The 20,259-nt window shown below is 41.3% G+C and overlaps 1 protein-coding gene and 1 long non-coding RNA gene across 4 annotated transcripts in view; one reads left to right on the top strand and one right to left on the bottom strand.

The window, feature by feature from the left end:
• Positions 1-226: 226 nt before the first annotated feature.
• LOC129398352 (uncharacterized) lies at positions 227-1,750 on the bottom strand. The gene is made up of 2 exons (XR_008626038.2): positions 1,479-1,750; positions 227-1,287 (listed from the first exon to the last, which is right to left on the bottom strand). It is a non-coding gene; the product is annotated as an uncharacterized LOC129398352 (long non-coding RNA).
• Positions 1,751-1,752: 2 nt separating this feature from the next.
• IQUB (IQ motif and ubiquitin domain containing) overlaps positions 1,753-20,259 on the top strand; it is an 83,088-nt gene continuing 64,581 nt past the window's right edge. The window contains exon 1 of one of the 3 annotated variants that reach the window (XM_003815444.5): positions 1,753-2,436. The gene's annotated coding sequence lies outside the window, so the exon portion shown is untranslated. Of the gene's footprint in view, positions 2,437-3,958; positions 4,561-20,259 lie in introns of those variants that run through there. The other 2 variants (XM_057302752.2, XM_008968439.5) reach the window with 2 other exon arrangements.

Genomic DNA, 20,259 nt, shown 5'->3' with positions numbered 1-20,259 from the left:
ATTAAATTGTATAAAGTCATCCTCACAGCAAACTACAAAAAAAAAAAAAAAAAAATGAATAGTGGCTATCAAGTCACATTTAACACTGTGAGACACTTAAGTTCTCTCCTACCAGTTTTTCTTCCCCCATCTCCTGACTCTATTCCTAAACCTACTGTTTGCATACCGTCTCTAACATTGAGAACAGTGAATGACAAATTTTAAAGAGGAGACCCAGCAAAGTGAATGTTTAAAACCAGTGGAATGTTTATTAGTAGCAGAATGTAAGATAAATTATGATTTTGGAGATGGGAGTGTATGAGTGTTTGTAAAATCTTATCTGCACACCTCCACACCTGGTCTACCCATCCAAGAAAGCCTAATTCTAGTGGTTACCTCTATGCCCATTTTTCCCCTTTACTTTTCATGAATGTGTGGAAATGATTAAAATGAATTTACTTTTACTGATCATTATTAAAACAAAGCCAATTTTATCTGAATATATATTTCACTATTCTAGTAAAAATATATTTTAAAATGGGATGACTGAAAAAAATGGCATTGGATATTACAAAGTTATTGGGGAGATGAGAGTGCAATTTCAGCAGAACAGTATAAAGAAATAAATGAAGACAATGAACATTTATGAATAAGGGAACGGACCTGTACTAATTTTATTAATCCTTTTAACATATCAAATCAAATTAAACAGTACTGTAATAGTGGTTAAAAAATCTGGGACCTGGAGTTAGATTGCTTAGGTTTAATCCTGGTTCCCTCATTAAACTTTGTGTGCCTTAGTTTTCTCATTTACAAAATGGGTCTAATAGCAGTTTCTCCCTAATAAAATCGTTGTAAGGATTAAATTAGAAATCTATGTACGGTGCCTCATGACAATGAATACTTCATAAGTGTTAGCTGCTATTATGAGATAGCAACATGTAGTTTGTTACTAAATTTCCAAGAGGAACATACTTGACTTGACCTCCAATACTATCCTGCGGTTCTTTAAAAGTTTTCTTATTCATTGATAGGCCGAGCGCGGTGGCTCACTCCTGTAATCCCCAACACTTTTGAAGGCGGATTGCTTGAGGCTAGGAGTTCCAGATCAGCCTGGCCAACATGGTGAAACCCCATCTCTACTAAAAATACCAAAATTAGCCGGGCGTGGTGGCGGGCGCCTGTAATCTCAGCTACTCAGGAGGCTGAGGCAGGAGAATCGCGGGAGCCAGGGAGGTAGAGGTTACATTGAGCCGAGATCGAACCACTGCACTTCAACCTGGGCGACAGAGCAAGACTCTGTATACACTAGAAAAAAAAAAAAAAGAAAAGAAAAAGAATTTGTTGTTAGACAAAATTTAGTTTATTAACTAATTTAGTGATTAACAAAAGTTCTTCTCTTATAAGCAGAATTATTTGATAGCTACTATCTCCCTTTTCTCTTTGGCTGCCAGGAAGCTGAGAGCCAAGTTGTTAGTTTAACAAAAGCAAGTAGGCACCTGACAGTTTCTCGCCTCTGACTTCATCGTGATGATTTCTCTGACTCGGATTTTTTTTATATCTGTAAAATTAAACTGCTGTCAGTGTTTGGTTTAGAGAGCTGTGCCGTTTCACAAGTGTAAAAGATCTTGGAGAGAAGTTACTGTCCTGATTCACTTGGATCTAGGTAGCCAATTGGTAACAGCCTCCGCCTCTGGCTCCTCCCCTTCTCCCTGCCGCGTCCCTCCTCCCCGCCCCCTCGCCTCTGGCCCCGCCCCTTCTCCCTGCCGCTTCCCTCCTCCACGCCCCCTCGCCTCTGACTCCTCCCCTTCTCCCTGACGCGTCCCTCTTCCTGTCTCTTCGCCTCTGGCTCCTCCCCTTTCTCCTGCCATGTTTCTTCTCCCCGCCCCCTCGCCTCTGGCTCCTCCCCCTTTTCCCTATCGCGTTCCTCCTTTGCAGCCCCCATCCCCCTCCTCTGGCTCCTCTTCTTCCCTACCGCGATCCTCCTTCCAGACCCCGGCCCCCAGCCTGCCTCTAGCTCCTTCCCTTATTTCCTGCCGCGCTCCTCCTTCCCGACACCGCCCCTCCGCCTCTGGCTACTCCTCTTCTCTCCTGCCGCACTCCTCCTTCCCGGCCCCACCTCTCCGCCTCTGGCTCCTCCCCTTCTGTTCTGCCGCCCTCCTCCTTCCCGGCCCCGCCCCCAGTCTTTGGCTCCTCCCCCTACCCTGCCGCGCTCCTCCTTCCCGGCCCCTCCCCGCGGCCCTCTTCTGGCTCCTCCCCCCTACCCGCCTCTGGCTCCTCCCCCCCACCCGCCTCTGGCTCCTCCCCTTCCCACCCCTGCCGTGCTCCGGCAGGAAGAGGTGGTGCCAGGGCCGTTGCTAGGATACGACCAACAGCTGAGAACGCGGCGAGTATGGAAGCTGCTTCTTAGGAGCCTGGGAAAGCGCTTCGACGAGAATAGTTTGGTTTCGTACACAGGTAGGAGAACAGGTTTTGACTGCGGCCTCCTGGTCCGACGCTTAGATCCAGCCTAGAGCCGGTGACAGCCGCGCTGGACTCTGGGTTCTGTGTGCTGGGCAGTGATTCCCGCCTGAGCGCCTGGGGCTGCCTGGTCGGTCAGGAATGTTCCGACTTTACTTTAAAAACCGTGCGAAGCATCCCATCTTTCTCGGCTCCTTTTTTGGCTTCACCTCTCTGATTTGGGACTTGAACCAGCAGCATCAAGCTAGGAGGTACACCTCACCTCACACCCCGGGTGCTTATCACGGTAATTGCATAGAAGATGTGTGTATAACCCACACCTGGCACTAGAGACTCTTAGCCTTCCGTGGCCACCATTCTCATATTAAGTCGAGAGATTTTAGACTTTCCTCACCTGGCACTCTCACTCCTTCCTCTCCACCCTTGGTCTTTGCCTCTTAACAAACCTAAAAATTCAGCAGATCTATTTGGTAGAAGGCAATACTGGATCCCTGCCTTACTAATTATACTACATTCTAAATGTATTAAGCTTTAAATGGTAGGGAATGAAATGTAGGTGAAAAGGGAGACTTTTTTGTATGCAAACATGATAGAGGTTGCTTTTTAAACAATAAGATTTAAACATTTTCATTTGAATAGATAATACATAAAAAAATAGTTCGAATAGTAAAAAGAATGAAGAGTGAAAATCCTCCATCTACCCATTTCTCCCCATCTCCAGGCCACCTTCCACAGGTGTTTTAGACATACGCAAATATGTAGTTACACCTGTAACATTGTGCATACTCTGCTGTGATTGGCTTTTACACTTAAGACTGTGTGTCCAGTTGTTTTCTATCAATATTTACAGATCTGTCTCATTTATGCATTTATGGATGAATTTATGTATTTATGTTTCATTGTGAGAAGGTGTTTCGAAGCATGTCAGGAAATTTGGAAACTCTCATAAGCAAAAAGATTGATAAATGTCACTACCTAACAATCTAAAACTTTTATATAGTAAGAGAAAAACAACATCAAACATACAATGGGAAATATAAGGGCAACACACAAAGGGATATTTAATTATTAGGACTCATAAAACAATATGAGGATGTAAGGAAACAGTCAAGGGGAACTTCTTGGGGCTATAATAGAAAACAGTTTGATGGAATTTAACAAAATTAAGATCTGTATGCCCTTTGACTTGTCCATTCTAATTCTGGGAACTCATTTTCAGTATACTTACACATATATACAGAGATAGATGTATAAAATGTTTGTTGCAGCACTATTTTTAATAGTAAAAAACTAGAGGGGTCTGCATGGCGGGGCCTCGGAGCCAAGACGAGGTTGAGTAGACTCGTTTTGAATTTTCTCCCCTCTGCTCCGGCGGACTTCCCATGTCGCCTTGTGGGGCTATCGGCGGCGGCAGGACTCGGGGAGTCAGAGGTCTGGCAGCGCTGTCTGCGCAGACCTACCGGACGCTACCTCCCAACCCCTTTTCTTCCTCCTGCCTCCTCCTCCTCCCGTCACCTCCTGACCCGCCGGAGCTCCGAGCAACTGCCGGTCTCCGCCCCCAGCCGCAGCCGGTCACTGGCGGCGCCTTCCGCGCCAAGCTTGGGGGCCTTTTCCGGGTCCTACAGGGCACGGCTTCCGACCCGCGGCCCGGGACGGGGCTCGCAGGCCCCAGAGGGGCAGGCTGGAGAAGGAGGAGGTTAGGTGTCTTCAGGAGGGTTGCTGAGCCCAAGGACGCGCCATCGCCGCGGAGAAGGAGCCGGACCCCTTGGGCGGAGCGCCCAATGTGTGGTCCCTCACGCCGTCCCGCACCTTGCTTTTTAGGGTTCTTTTTCCGCTTTCTGAGCCCTTTTATACCTTACGTTTAGAAGGGGAAAATCATCCTCCCACACCTTCTCCCCGACTTTTTGCCTTTTTTGTCTTGAAGTTACCCAAAGGTCTGTGTATTGTTCTCAATGGTCCCAAGAATTACTCGAATATAGTTGTTTTTCTGAGGGAGGATGGATGGAGATAACTATCCTGATCCCAGTGTCACTTTTTAAGGCATTCGCTTCAAGAGACAAGCAGTTTAGAATCAGGCAGAACTGGATTGCAAAATTTATGGGCAGACCGGTATGTGTGCAGGTGAAGACAAAGCTTTCCTTTTTTACGTTGTTTAAAGATGTCCTACTGTAAGGTAGACGCCTAATATTTAAATGAACGCCTAATATTTAAATAGAGAATGAGAAGAGATTTAAACAATTGGAAGAAAAAAATAATTTTTATTAGAAAGCAATGACAATAAAAGTAGGACTCTTTTCAGTTTACTCACCTTTGTAACTCCGAATCCGGGCCCTGGAACCAGAATTCCTGGGTTCAAATCCTGCCTCTGCTACTTGATTAACCTTTTTGTGCCACACTTTTATCAACTGTAAGAATTAACTGCGCCATCGGAAGCACTCAGTATGTTAATTATTATCATCAAATAGTTACTAATTCCAGTTTAACTAGAAGCTTTGCCAGCGTGAATAGATAAGGGAGAATAGCCACATTGAGTGGAGGAATAAAATTAGAAAACCTCTGTGCTGAAGTCCCAGGAGATCACTTATTAGGCTTGAGCTTGCTAATGGAAGTGGTGATCGTTTAACCATGTGGTTATTGTAGTGGTGAGGATTTACACATTAAATAAGTCTTGGGCATCTGAAGCTTGAAACACTTTCTTAATGAAATCTTGCCGTTGAATCTGTACTTACTGATAATATGTCATTGGTTAAAATATATTTATAAAATGTATAATTGACCAGCAGGTTAATACATTTTTATCATTAATTTGAAATTTATCAAAATGAGAATATACAGTACCTGACAGTCAGTGGAGTTTGATCTTAATTTGATTTGAAAATTATGATCATGAAAATAAATAACCTGAATATATGCTTAATAATATAAGACTTTCAGTTTGCAAAACAGAAATCCTGACTTGACTAAAATACATTTTTCATTTGACGGAGACCTTTAGTTAAGGAAAGATTAGTTTTAGCATTCAACATAACTAAATACCCAGCATTATGTTTTACGGTTTTTTTCAACAATGATTTATGTGTCGTGTTTGGTGTTGCCTCCAAGCAGTACCTAGGATAGCTGATGCTTTTACTTTGAGTCTTTTTCTTTAGTTGGAACATTAATTGCAAGCTTTTGGTTGGTAATCATTTTTTATGGGATGTATTTACTATATGGTCCTCACGGAGACACATTGTTATCTGGAGAACCACAGTTTGGAAAATACATTTCTCTTTATTATAAAGTTTTTTGTTTTATATATATAATGCCACAGTGTGATGGGATACAAAGACTATGCATTAGGGCTTTGGAGTCTTAATTGTTCTTTGTATTTTTCTTTTTTTCCAATTTGATTATGGATCCGAACCTAATGCACTCTGTGATCTTAAGCAAGTTTCTTGACAGTTCCAGTTTTCTTATCTACAAACAGAGACAAGAAGATCTACCTCAGAGTCATTGTAAGGATTAAATAAATTTGTAAAGCTTTCAAAGAGCAGCCTAATCCCAGCATTTTGGGTGGCCGAGGCGGGCAGAGCACCTGAGGTCAGGAGTTTGAGACCAGCCTGGCCAACATGGTGAAACCCCGTCTCTGCTAAAAATACAAAAATTGGCCAGGCATGGTGGGGGTTGCCTATAATCCGAGCTACTGGGGAGGCTGAGGCAGGAGAATTGCTTGAACCTGGGAGGTGGAGTTTGCAGTAAGCCAAGATTGCGCCACTTCACTCCAGCCTGGGCAAAAAGAGTGAAACTCCATCTCAAAAAAAAAAAAAAAAAAAATCAAAGAGCAAAAAGGTAAAAAGTTTGTTTGTGCAGAGTAAAAAATGGGTAGAAATGGATTACAGGGAAGCTTATAGTGAGAACAAACCATAAATAAAATTGACATTGTGAACACCAGCCTTAGATTTTTTTTCCCTGAAAATTAAAAAGTGCTTTTTAAAATTTTTTTATTTTTTGAGTTGGAGGGTTTTTTGGTGGTGGTGTTGTTGTTTGTTGTTGTTTTGTTTTTGGTTTTTTGTTTTTTTTTCAGAGTCTCCCTCTGTCGCCAGGCTGGAGTGCAGTGGCGCTATCTCAGCTCACTGCAACCTCCGCCTTCCAGGTTGAAGCGATTCTCCTGCCTCAGCTTCCCGAGTAGCTGGGACTACAGGTGCCTGCCACCATGCCCTGCTAATTTTTTGTATTTTAGTAGAGACGGGGTTTCACCATGTTGGCCGGGATGGTCTCGATCAGGCGTGAGCCACTGTACCGGTTGAGATGGAGTCTTGCTCTGTTGCCCAGGCTGGAATGCAGTGGCATGATCTCATCTCACTGCAACCTCTGCCTTCCAGGTTCAAGTGATCCGTGTTTCAGCCTCCCCAATAGCTGCGATTACAGGCTCCTGCCACCACTCCCAGCTGATTTTTGTATTTTGTTTTGTTTTCTTTTTGAGATGGAGTCTGGCTCTGTCGCCAGGCTGGAGTGCAGTGGTGCAATCTTGGCTCACTGCAACCTCCAACTCCCTGGTTCAAGCAATTCTCCTGCCTCAGCCTCCCGAGTAGCTGGGATTACAGGCACACGCCACCACGCCCAGCTAATTTTTGTATTTTTGGTAGACACAGGGTTTTATCATGTTGGCCAGGATGGTCTCGATCTCCTGACCTTGTGATCCGTCTGCTCAGCCTCCCAAAGTGCTGGGATTACAGGCATGAGCCACCGCACCTAGCCTGTTTTTTTTTTTTTTTTTTTTTTAAATAGAGACAGGGTTTCACTATGTGGCCAGGCTGGCCTCCCAACTCCTGACCTCAAGATCCGCCCACTGTAGACTCCCAAAGCGCTGGGATTACAGGCATGAGCCACTGCATCCAGCAGAAAATTTAAAAATTAATATAGATTATTGTTTATATATAATTGCATGCATTTAAAAGTTCGATCTTTAACATAACTTTAAAAACTGATTCTTAAAAAATAAATTATCCTATTAAAAAAAAAAAAAAAACTAGAGACAGCTTAAATGTCCATCAATGAACAACAGTTGACTACAATGTGGCTTAGCCTTGCAAAGAAGTTACTGTGAAGTTGTTGAAAAGAATGCGGCAGAATCCTATTTTACATAAAAATAAATGTTAAGCACGTATTATAAAAAGTCATAAAATAGTATTAAAGTTTAAAAATAAACAGAAATATAATTTATGAAAGACATTGATATGATCATAAACAAATTTAAATGTATATATATTATATAATCGTAGCTTTATAGACAATTCCTGGAAAGATAAACTGCCTAACAATGAGAAATAAAATTAGCATGTCTGAAATACTTTTACTTCTTATTTTATCCCCTTCTATTCTGTTAGTTTTTTTTCTAGTAAGCACATATTACTCTCTTAAAAACAACAACAAAATGAATGATAACAATAATGAAAAAATGATTTTGAAAAGTCTTTTCCAACTGTAGCTTTCCAAACTGGGTTGGAAGATCACATTTTACATTTCACACTTTTAATATGTGTACTTTGTTATTTACATTTAATATTTGCTGCAGTGAGAGTTTACACATATGTATGCAAGTAGAGCATATTAATATATACATATGAGGGGGTATTAGGAACCAATAAAATTAGCTCCTTGTTCTAGATGGGTGAAAAAAAATCTGCTGAATATTTTCTACTCTCTTTTAAATCATAGTCATGTTTGTCACTTAAGAATAAAAGACATTCTCTGATAATATATCTGATGGCAAAATTGTTAGTTAAATTCTGGATCTGACTACCACTAACCTACCATGAGGCATTCCTGGGTCTTAGCTTTTTCATCTGCAGGGAGATCAGTTTCTAGACTTTTTCTTCATCACCAGGACCCCTTTTCTGTTCTCCTCCCAATCCCCCATGGACTCCTACACTGAGATACAGCACAGTTAAGTGGTTAAGGGCATGGGTTCTGGATCCAGACTGCCTGGATTTGGATCCCAGATATACTGCCTACTAGCTCTGGGTTCTTGAAAATATTGCTTAACCTCTCTGTGCTAATTTCTTTATCTGTAAAATGGGCATAATGATATCATCTGTGAGAATTAAATAATTTGGTATAAGTATTTGCTAATATTATGCTTTATTTTAAAAGTATTTTTATCGGGGAGGAGCCAAGATGGCCAAATAGGAATAGCTCTGGTCTACAGCTCCCAGCGTGAGCGACGCAGAAGACGGGTGATTTCTGCATTTCCATCTGAGGTACAGGGTTCATCTCACTAGGGAGTGCCAGACAGTGGGCGCAGGTCAGTGGGTGCGCGCACTGTGCGTGAGCCGAAGCAGGGCGAGGCATTGCCTCACTTGGGAAGCGCAAGGGGTCAGGGAGTTCCCTTTCCTAGTCAAAGAAAGTGGTGACAGACGGCACCTGGAAAATCGGGTCACTCCCACCCGAATACTGCGCTTTTCCGACAGGCTTAAAAAATGGCGGACCAGGAGATTATATCCCCCACCCGGCTCGGAGGGTCCTACGCCCACGGAGTCTCGCTAATTGCTAGCACAGCAGTCTGAGATCAAACTGCAAGGCGGCAGCGAGGCTGGGGGAGGGGCGCCCGCCATTGCTCAGGCTTGCTTAGGTAAACAAAGCAGCCTGGAAGCTCAAACTGGGTGGAGCCCACCACAGCTCAAGGAGGCCTGCCTGCCTCTGTAGGCTCCACCTCTGGGGGCAGGGCACAGACAAACAAAAAGACAGCAGTAACCTCTGCAGACTTAAATGTCCCTGTCTGACAGCTTTGAAGAGAGCAGTGGTTCTCCCAGCACGCAGCTGGAGATCTGAGAACGGGCAGACTGCCTCCTCAAGTGGGTCCCTGACCCCTGACTCCCGAGCAGCCTAACTGGGAGGCACCCCGCAGCAGGGGCAGACTGACACCTCACACGGCCTGGTGCTCCAACAGACCTGCAGCCGAGGGTCCTGTCTGTTCGAAGGAAAACTAACAAACAGAAAGGACATCCACACCAAAAACCCATCTGTACATCACCATCATCAAAGACCAAAAGTAGATAAAACCACAAAGATGGGGAAAAAACAGAGCAGAAAAACTGGAAACTCTAAAAAGCAGAGCGCCTCTCCTCCTCCAAAGGAACGCAGTTCCTCACCAGCAACAGAACAAAGCTGGATGGAGAATGACTTTGACGAGCTGAGAGAAGAAGGCTTCAGACGATCAAATTACTCCGAGCTACAGGAGGAAATTCAAACCAAAGGCAAAGAAGTTGAAAACTGAAAAAAATTTAGAAGAATGTATAACTACAATAACCAATAAAGAAAAGTGCTTAAAGGAGCTGATGGAGCTGAAAACCAAGGCTCGAGAACTACGTGAAGAATGCAGAAGCCTCAGGAGCTGATGCGATCAACTGGAAGAAAGGGTATCAGCGATGGAAGATGAAATGAATGAAATGAAGGCTACAAGCCAGAAGAAAGTGGAGGCCAATATTCAACATTCTTAAAGAAAAGAATTTTCAACCCAGAATTTCATATCCAGCCAAACTAAGCTTCATAAGTGAAGGAGAAATAAAATACTTTACAGACAAGCAAATGCTGAGAGATTTTGTCACCACCAGGCCTGCCCTAAAAGAGCGCCTGAAGAAGTGCTAAACATGGAAAGGAACAACCGGTACCAGCCGCTGCAAAATCATGCCAAAATGTAAAGACCATTGAGACTAGGAAGAAACTGCATCAACTAATGAGCAAAATAACCAGCTAACATCATAATGACAGGATCAAATTCACACATAACAATACTAACTTTAAATGTAAATGGACTAAATGCTCCAATTAAAAGACACAGACTGGCAAATTGGATAAGAGTCAAGACCCATCAGTGTGCTGTATTCAGGAAACCCATCTCACATGCAGAGACACACATAGGCTCAAAATAAAAGGATGGAGGAAGATCTACCAAGCAAATGGAAAACAAAAAAAGGCAGGGGTTGCAATCCTAGTCTCTGATAAAACAGACTTTAAACCAACAAAGATCAAAAGAGACAAAGAAGGCCATTACTTAATGGTAAAGGGATCAATTCAACAAGAAGAGCTAACCTAAATATATATGCACCCAATACAGGAGCACCCAGATTCATAAAGCAAGTCCTGAGTGACCTACAAAGAGACTTAGACTCCCACACATTAATAATGGGAGACTTTAACACTCCATTGTCAACATTAGACAGATCAACGAGACAGAAAGTCAACAAAGATACCCAGGAATTGAACTCAGCTCTGCACCAAGTGGACTTAATAGACATCTACAGAACTCTACACCCCAAATCAACAGAATATACATTTTTTTCAGCACCACACCACACCTATTCCAAAATTGACCACATACTTGGAAGTAAAGCTCTCCTCAGCAAATGTAAAAGAACACAAATTATAACAAACTATCTCTAAGACCATAGTGCAATCAAACTAGAACTCAGGATTAAGAATCTCACTCAAAACCGCTTAACTACATGGAAACTGAACAACCTGCTCCTGAATGACTACTGGGTACATAACGAAATGAAGGCAGAAATAAAGATGTTCTTTGAAACCACCGAGAACAAAGACACAACATACCAGCATCTCTGGGACGCATTCAAAGCAGTGTGTAGAGGGAAATTTATAGCACTAAATGCCCACAAGAGAAAGCAGGAAAGATCCAAAATTGACATCCTAACATCACAATTAAAAGAAGTAGAAAAGCAAGAGCAAACACATTCAAAAGCTAGCAGAAGGCAAGCAATAACTAAAATCAGAGCAGAACTGAAGGAAACAGAGACACAAAAAACCCTTCAAAAAACTAACGAATCCAGGAGCTGGTTTTTTGAAAGGATCAACAAAATTGATAGACCGCTAGCAAGACGAATAAAGAAAAAAAGAGAGAAGAATCAAATAGACGCAATAAAAAATGATAAAGGGGATATCACCACCGATCCTACAGAAATACAAACTACCATCAGAGAATACTACAAACACCTCTACGCAAATAAACTAGAAAATCTAGAAGAAATGGATAAATTCCTGGACACATACACTCTCCCAAGACTAAACCAGGAAGAAGTTGAATCTCTGAATAGACCAATAACAGGAGCTGAAATTGTGGCAATAATCAATAGCTTACCAACCAAAAAGAGTCCAGGACCAGATGGATTCACAGCCGAATTCTACCAGAGGTACAAGGAGGAACTGGTACCATTCCTTCTGAAACTATTCCAATCAATAGAAAAAGAGGGAATCCTCCCTAACTCATTTTATGAGGCCAGCATCATCCTGATACCAAAGCCGGGCAGAGACACAACTAAAAAAGAGAATTTTAGACCAATATCCTTGATGAACATTGATGCAAAAATCTTCAATAAAATACTGGCAAACCGAATCCAGCAGCACATGAAAAAGCTTATCCAACATGATCAAGTGGGCTTCATCCCTGGGATACAAGGCTGGTTCAATATACGCAAATCAATAAATGTAATCCAGCATATAAACAGAACCAAAGAGAAAAACCACATGATTATCTCAATAGATGCAGCAAAGGCGTTTGACAAAATTCAACAATGCTTCATGCTAAAAACTCTCAATAAATTAGGTATTGATAGGACGTATCTGAAAATAATAAGAGCTATCTATGACAAACCCACAGCCAATATCATACTGAATGGGCAAAAACTGGAAGCATTCCCTTTGAAAACTGGCACAAGACAGGGATGCCCTCTGTCACCACTCCTATTCAACATAGTGTTGGAAGTTCTGGCCAGGGCAATTAGGCAGGAGAAGGAAATAAAGGCTATTCAATTAGGAAAAGAGGAAGTCAAATTGTCCCTGTTTGCAGACGACATGATTATATATCTAGAAAACCCCATTGTCTCAGCCCAAACTCTCCTTAAGCTGATAAGCAACTTCAGCAAAGTCTCAGGATACAAAATCAATGTACAAAAATCACAAGCATTCTTATACACCAACAACAGACAGAGAGCCAAATCATGAGTGAACTCCCATTCACAATTGCTTCAAAGAGAAAAAAATACCTAGGAATCCACCTTACAGGGGATGTGAAGGACCTCTTCAAGGAGAACTACAAACCACTGCTCAAGGAAATAAAAGAGGATACAAACAAATGGAAGAACATTCCATGCTCATGGGTAGGAAGCATCAATATCGTGAAAATGGCCATACTGCCCAAGGTAATTTACAGATTCAATGCCATCCCCATCAAGCTACCAATGACTTTCTTCACAGAATTGGAAAAAACTACTTTAAAGTTCATATGGAACCAAAAAAGAGCCCACATCGCCAAGTCAATCCTAAGCCAAAAGAACAAAGCTGGAGGCATCACACTACCTGACTTCAAACTATACTACAAGGCTACAGTAACCAAAACAGCATGGTACTGGTACCAAAACAGAGATATAGATCAATGGAACAGAACAGAGCCCTCAGAAATAATGCCGCATATCTACAACTATCTGATCTTTGACAAACCTGAGAAAAACGAGCAATGGGGAAAGGATTCCCTATTTAATAAATGGTGCTGGGAAAACTGGCTAGCCATATGGAGAAAGCTGAAACTGGATCCCTTCCTTACACGTTATACAAAAATCAATTCAAGATGGATTAAAGACTTAAACGTTAGACCTAAAACCATAAAAACCCTAGGAGAAAACCTAGGCATTACCATTCAGGACATAGGCATGTGCAAGGACTTCATGTCTAAAACACCAAAAGCAATGGCAACAAAAGTCAAAATTGATAAATGGGATCTAATTAAACTAAAGAGCTTCTGCACAGCAAAAGAAACTACCATCAGTGTGAACAGGCAACCTACAAAATGGGAGAAAATTTTCGCAACCTACTCATCTGACAAAGGGCTAATATCCAGAATCTACAATGAACTCAAACAAATTTACAAGAAAAAAACAAACTACCCCATCAAAAAGTGGGCAAAGGAGATGAACAGACACTTCTCAAAAGAAGACATCTATGCAGCCAAAAAACACATGAAAAAATGCTCACTATCACTGGCCATCAGAGAAATGCAAATCAAAACCACAATGAGATATCATCTCACACCAGTTAGAATGGCAATCATTAAAAAGTCAGGAAACAACAGGTGCTGGAGAGGATGTGGAGAAATAGGAACACTTTTACACTGTTGGTGGGACTATAAACTAGTTCACCCATTGTGGAAGTCAGTGTGGAAATTCCTCAGGGATCTAGAACTAGAAATACCATTTGACCCAGCCATCCCATTACTGGGTATATATCCAAAGGACTATAAATCATGCTGCTATAAAGATACATGCACATGTATGTTTATTGCGGCATTATTCACAATAGCAAAGACCTGGAACCAACCCAAATGTCCAACAATGATAGACTGGATTAAGCAAATGTGGCACATATACACCATGGAATACTATGCAGCCATAAAAAATGATGAGTTCATGTCCTTTGTAGGGACATGGATGAAATTGGAAATCATCATTCTCAGTAAACTATCGCAAGAACAAAAAACCAAACACCGCATATTCTCACTCATAGGTGGGAATTGAACAGTGAGAACACATGGACACAGGAAGGGGAACATCACACTCTGGGGACTGTTGTGGGGTGGGGGGAGGGGGGAGGGATAGCATTGGGAGATATACCTAATGCTAGATGACGAGTTAGTGGGTGCATCACACCAGCATGTCACATGTATACATATGTAAGTAACCTGCACGTTGTGCACATGTACCCTAAAACTTAAAGTATAATAATAAAAAAAAGTATTTTTTTCTCCTACTTTATAAAACGAGTAATTATGTAATGCCTAGGAGTCATTATTAATGTATAATTATCATTAGCCATTTGGAAATTTTAGAAATAGTTCATTACTAATTAGCTAACATTTATTATATGCTTATTGTGTGCCAGGCACTGTTTGCTAAGTACTTTATATACACTACTTTATTTAATTCTTGGAAGAAACTTTGATGTTGAAACTACTAATATCCCATTTCACAAGTGTGGAAAATGAGACTTAGGTTAAGAAACCTCTGTATCTCAAAGTCATATAGCTAGTAAGTATCAGGAACTGTGAGGGGTCTGGTGTTTTACCCTATGTACAAACTAATAAATTAGTCACTGTTTCTTGGATGCTGGGTCAAAGGACACATGCAAAAGAAGTAGCCAGTGCTTCAAGTTTGTGCCAATTTCCCAAGCCCCACCCAGTCCAACAGGGGAAACACAAGTGAGTCTACATGGTTGCTTGCACATGGGGAATTTACTGCTTTTACAGTAAACCAAAGAAAGCCTGCTCTTTGTTTTGGGGAAAGAGTTTATCTCAGCTGTTGCAGTTTCTCGGTGCAAACAGAACCCTGAGAAATGGTCTGGGTAAACAGTGGTCGTGGCCTTGCATTTTTGTCACACCCACAGGAACATGTAGGGACACTCAAGACCCATGGCCGATTGCTTCTTTCAACAAGAAGTTGTTAAGTCTAGATTCAAACTCAGGTGGGCTGGCTCCAGTCAGCCCTTCTGAAGTTCCACTTTAGGAAACCAAAGCTGAGAATCACTGTACTGCATGGCAATGAAGTCATGACTTAGAAACCTTGACATTTCTTATTTTTAGGTTGAATAAATGCTTATCACTGCTAACCATCATAAACACAGTTGCTAATCACCCTTTTTATAAACAACTAATGTCTTGAAAACATGTAGTTATTTGGGTCATTCATATCATTAATTAAGGACCTATGAACCTTAGGCACTACTATACATACAATCTACAGGTTACAGAGAACTGTGATCTCTGTGTGTGTGTGTGTGTGTGTGTGTGTGTGTGTGTGTTTATTTAGACAGGGTCTCACTCCATCACTCTGGCTGGAGGGCAGTGGTGAGATCTTGGCTCACTACAATCTCCACCGCCCTGGCTGAAGCGATCTTCCCACCTCAGCCTCCTGAGTAATTAGAATTGCAGGTGCGTGCCACAATACAATGCCTGGCTAAGTTTGTATTTTTTGTAGAGACAGGGTCTTACTATGTTGCCCAGGCTGGTATTGAATTCCTAGGCTCAAGAGATCTGACCACCTCGGCCTCCCAAAGTGCTGGGATTACAGGCGTGAGTTACTGCACCCAGCCCTCATTTTGTTTGTAAGGAGATAGATTGCTTGGAGGGGAGCAATCTAGGACACCTAACATACTAAAATTAGGGTGAAATAAATATAAGCATTAGAAACCATAGCAACTAGGAAATGGAGGCAGACACATTGAGGAGGAAGATGGAGGGGTAAGGATTTATCCAGTACCTATGAAAGGAACTTTATAATATGTGGCTTCCGTTTCTGACTGCATTGATTTCACATGTCTCATGGCTTTAAATACCATAGACTTCTGACTCTCCAATTTCCAGGCCAACATCTTCTCAGAACTTCAAACTGCTAACCCAGTGTGCAATGGGCATCTCAAACTCAGCATACCCCAAATCAGACTGATCTAATTTCCATGCATACCTCAGGCCTCCTTTATTTGAAGTTTTCCTTATTTCTGTAAATGTAGCTCTATCCTTCTGGTTACTTGGGCTAAAAATGTTAGCAGTATCCTTGATTCCTCTCTATCTCATAGCCCACATTTAGTTCATCACTAAATCCTTTCAGCTGTATTTTAAAAATATATCCAGAATCCAGTCAGCACTTCTCATCATCTCCTCTACTGTCACCCAGGTCCATTTCACCTCATGTCAAGGTTACTACAATAGATTCCAGTAGACTCCTAATGTCCTACCAGCTTCCCACTCCCCTACCTTCCACAATCTAATGCCCTCTCCCCACAACCTCGTCTCTAGCTTCATCTTCTATTGCTCTTTTCTTAACTCACTGCTCTCTAGCCACATAAGTTGACTAGCTAGTTATTCCTCAGATATGTGATGCTTCTCATTTCTCCATTTGTCCTCATGCCTTGCTTATTTTCTCAGTTCAGCCTCCTGCTCAGATGTCATTTCAACCAGAGAGGCATTCCTTCCCCACACATATACTTAGCAAAACTTGCCACTCTGCTCTGCCATACTCTTTCCTGATAGTCTCATACTTCCTAGCCACCTTCTTTGCTTTATTATTTTGCTAGCTCTTTATCTGATCCAATGTATATTTTACTAATTTAGTTATTACTTGTCCATTTTCCTCACTAGAATATAAGCTTTTTTTAAACTGCAGATCAAAATCTCTGCAGTAAAAACTGCAAACTACCAACCAGATCAAAATCCCTGCAGTAAAAAAAGCTTATATTCTAGTGAGGAAAATGGGCAAGTAACAACTAAATTAGTAAAATATATACTGGGTCAGATAAAGATATGTATCAAATATCACGTGTGTCCAATAAATATGTGCAATAATTGTGTATCAACAAAAATTTAAAAATTTTTGAAAAGCCTTGTCCATGGCTGTGTGTAGAAACATAGAAGTGTCTCTACACACAGCTAAAAGGGGGACTGGTAATGAGTAGGTACCCAATAAAAATTTGTTGAAAGCATGAATGAATTCAGCCATGGCCAATGCTTTTCAAAAATTTAAAAATTTTTGCTTATACATAATTGTACATATTTATTGAGCAACTGTGATATTTGATACATGCATACAATTTGTAATAATCAAATTAAGGTAATTAGGATATCTGTTACCTTGTCATTTCTTTGTTCTGGGAATATTCCAAAACTTTTCTTCTAGCTATTTTGAAATATAAAATATTGTTAACTATAGTCACCGTACGGTGCTATCAAACATAGAACTTACTCCTTCTATGTAAATGTATTTTTGAACCCCTTAACCAACCTTACTTCATCCTTCCTCCCTCCTGCCCTTCTCAGCTTCTGGTAACCATCATTCTACTCTCTATCCTTGTGAGATCAACTTTTTAAGCTCCTACTTTTGAATGAGAACATGTGATATTTGTCTTTCTGTGCCTTGCTTATTTTACTTAACATAATGTCCCCCAGTTTCACCCATGTTGTTGCAAATGACATAATGTCATTCTTTTTTATGGCTTAATAATATTTCATTGTGTGTATACATGCCACATTTTCTTTCTTTATTTGGTGGTAGACACTTAGGTTGATTGGCTATTGTGGATAGTGCTGCAGTAAACATGGGAGTGCAGATATCTCTTCAATATGCTGATTTCCTTTCTTTTGGTTATATACCCAGCAGTGGAATTGCTGGATTATATGGTAGAACTATTTTTAGTTTTTTGAGGAAACTTCCTGCTGTTTTCTACAATGGCTGTAGTAATTTACATTTCCCACTAACAGTGTACTACCATTCCCCTTTCTTTGCATCCTTGCCAGCATCTTTTATTTTCTTTTTGACAATAGCCATTTTAACTGGGGTGAGATGATGTCTTATTGTGGTTTTGATTTGCATTTCTCTGATTATTATTGATGTTGAGTATTTTTTCATATACCTGTTGGCTATTTTTACGTCTTCTTTTGAGAAATGTAGTGATTATATTGATGAAAAAAATAAATTGGGGGTAGTTGAGGTATGATTAGGGAGGCCTCCCTGGAAACTGAGACATGGAAGATGAGGAATTAGTCATAAAGATTTGTAGTAACAGGCCAGGTGCAGTGGCTCATGCCTGTAATCCCAGCACTTTGGGAGGCTGAGGTGGGCAGATCACCTGAGGTCAGGAGTTTGAGACCAGCCTGGCCAACATAGTGAAACTGTGTATCTACTAAACATACAAAAATTAGCCAGGCATGGTGGTGGGCGCCTGTAATCCCAGCTATTTGGGAGGCTGAGGCAGGAGAATTGCTTGAACCAGGAGGCAGAGGTTGCAGTGAGCTGAGATCGCACCACTGTACTGTAGCCTGGGTGACAGAGCCAGACTACCTCAAAAACTGTTTGTAGTAACACATTTCTGACAGAGGAAACATAAAATGCAAAAGCCCCAAGAGGGAGATCAGCCCTAGATATGGTAAAAGGTGGGGTTGTTTAGAAGATGAGGTCAGAGAGGCAGGGGCTAGATCATTTAGGACCTTGAAGGCCATGGTGAGTAGTTTGGATTTTATTCTGGAAAGCATTTTATTTTAGAGGTATTTAAGCAAGTATGAGAGGGGCATGGCATGATTTTCTTTAAAAAATATTTTTCTGGCTGCTGTGAGAATAATAGATTTTTTTGGCGGGGGTTGGTGGGGTAGGAGTTTCAAGAATGAAATTAAGATAACCAGCTAAGAGACTGTTGCAGTAGTACTGTCAAAATATGATAGGATGGCAGAAAAAAGTAGACTGAGACTAGATTTTCAGGTCAGTATTGACAGTGCTTTTTGAGTGGCTGGATAATGGGTGAGCGAAAGAAAAAAAAAATAAAAGGATGACTCTAAAAGTAGACCTTCCTTGGTTGTGTTATATTATTGTTTTATTATACTGTTAGATATAATTTACTCATGTTACAGTTATGAAATTTATTATCTTAGGCCTATTGGATCAACTCTCATGCCCTGGTGGGCATTCAAGCTGGTTTAATCCTTTTCAACCTTATTAGACAGATATAGGCATGGCTTGCCCTTTAGGTATCTATACCTTTGGACTGCTTTTAAGTGTTGTGTCTGTTAAATGGGGCCTTGTTCACATTGGGTAGTGTCAGATGGAACCTAACAAAGTTTCAGGGCATAGGTGAGCAAGCATTGTTCTTGCTGGCTGTAGGAAAGACAATGTAATTGCTGTTGTGAAATGGTTATTCTTACTACATAGCTATGAAAATAATCACTAGATACTGACTCTCAGAAGCTTTTTTGGTGTTGGTCCATGGATGGTTCTGATTCCTCATGGAAGACAGTTCCCTGTGGTTCTCTAGAATTTCTGCTTAAGAGACACTGACAGCTTTGTTTTGAATTTTGTTTTCAAGGGTATTTGTATACTGAACAGTCTTAAAAGATATAGGGTCTCTTTCTTTTTTTTTTTTTTTTGAGATGGAGTCTCGCTCTGTCACCCAGGCTGGAGTGCAGTGGCGCGATCTCGGCTCACTGCAAGCTCTGCCTCCTGGGTTCACGCCATTCTCTTGCCTCAGCCTCCCGAGTAGCTGGGACTACAGGCGCCTGCCACAACGCCCGGCTAATTTTTTTGTGTTTTTAGTAGAGACGGGGTTTCACCGTGTTAGCCAGGATGGTCTCGATCTCCTGACCTCGTGATCCACCCGCCTCGGCCTTGCAAAGTGCTGGGATTACAGGCATGAGCCACAGCGCCCTGCCGATATAGGGTCTCTTTCTAAAGCAGAGGTCAGATTTATCTGTCTAATATAATAACAATGATATATTCCCCCAAGGCAAAGGTTAGGCATATTTGCTTGCAGTCCATTATAAAGGATTGGAGTTTCTAAGCTTGGGGTTTCTTAGCTGTGATGCAAACCCACTGTGTGTATGGCATCTAATTGGGCATTCCACATTGTTCCTCTGGGATTTGGGGGCACAGGGATCCTATGTGAATATAAAGCTCATGCTATCTGCTGTGCCATGAGTAATAAAGTCCTTTTTCTCTGGCCCAGGAGTCTTATCTATTCTGACAGTATTCATGAAACTATGGCAGGCTAAATTGTTAGCTTGTAGGTAGGATGAAATCTCAGACCTGTCATAATTTTTAGTTCCTATTCCTAAAGAGGCTTTAGCACTCTTGATCACATACTCTCCCAGCCACCTTGTGTTTTCCCTACTCTACTAGCCTATGATGTCTTATCTAATTTTTTAAACAGGTAATACATTTATGTTGTTTAAAAATATTAAAAATAATACATTGAGAATTCTGGAGCTCACCCTTGTTCTGGCTACTTCCTACTCACCTTGCC

Source organism: Pan paniscus, chromosome 6, assembly GCF_029289425.2.
Source record: "Pan paniscus chromosome 6, NHGRI_mPanPan1-v2.0_pri, whole genome shotgun sequence".
NCBI lineage: Eukaryota > Metazoa > Chordata > Mammalia > Primates > Hominidae > Pan > Pan paniscus.
The sequence above is the reverse complement of the archived record's forward strand: the minus strand, read 5'-3'. Positions and strand labels throughout refer to the sequence as shown.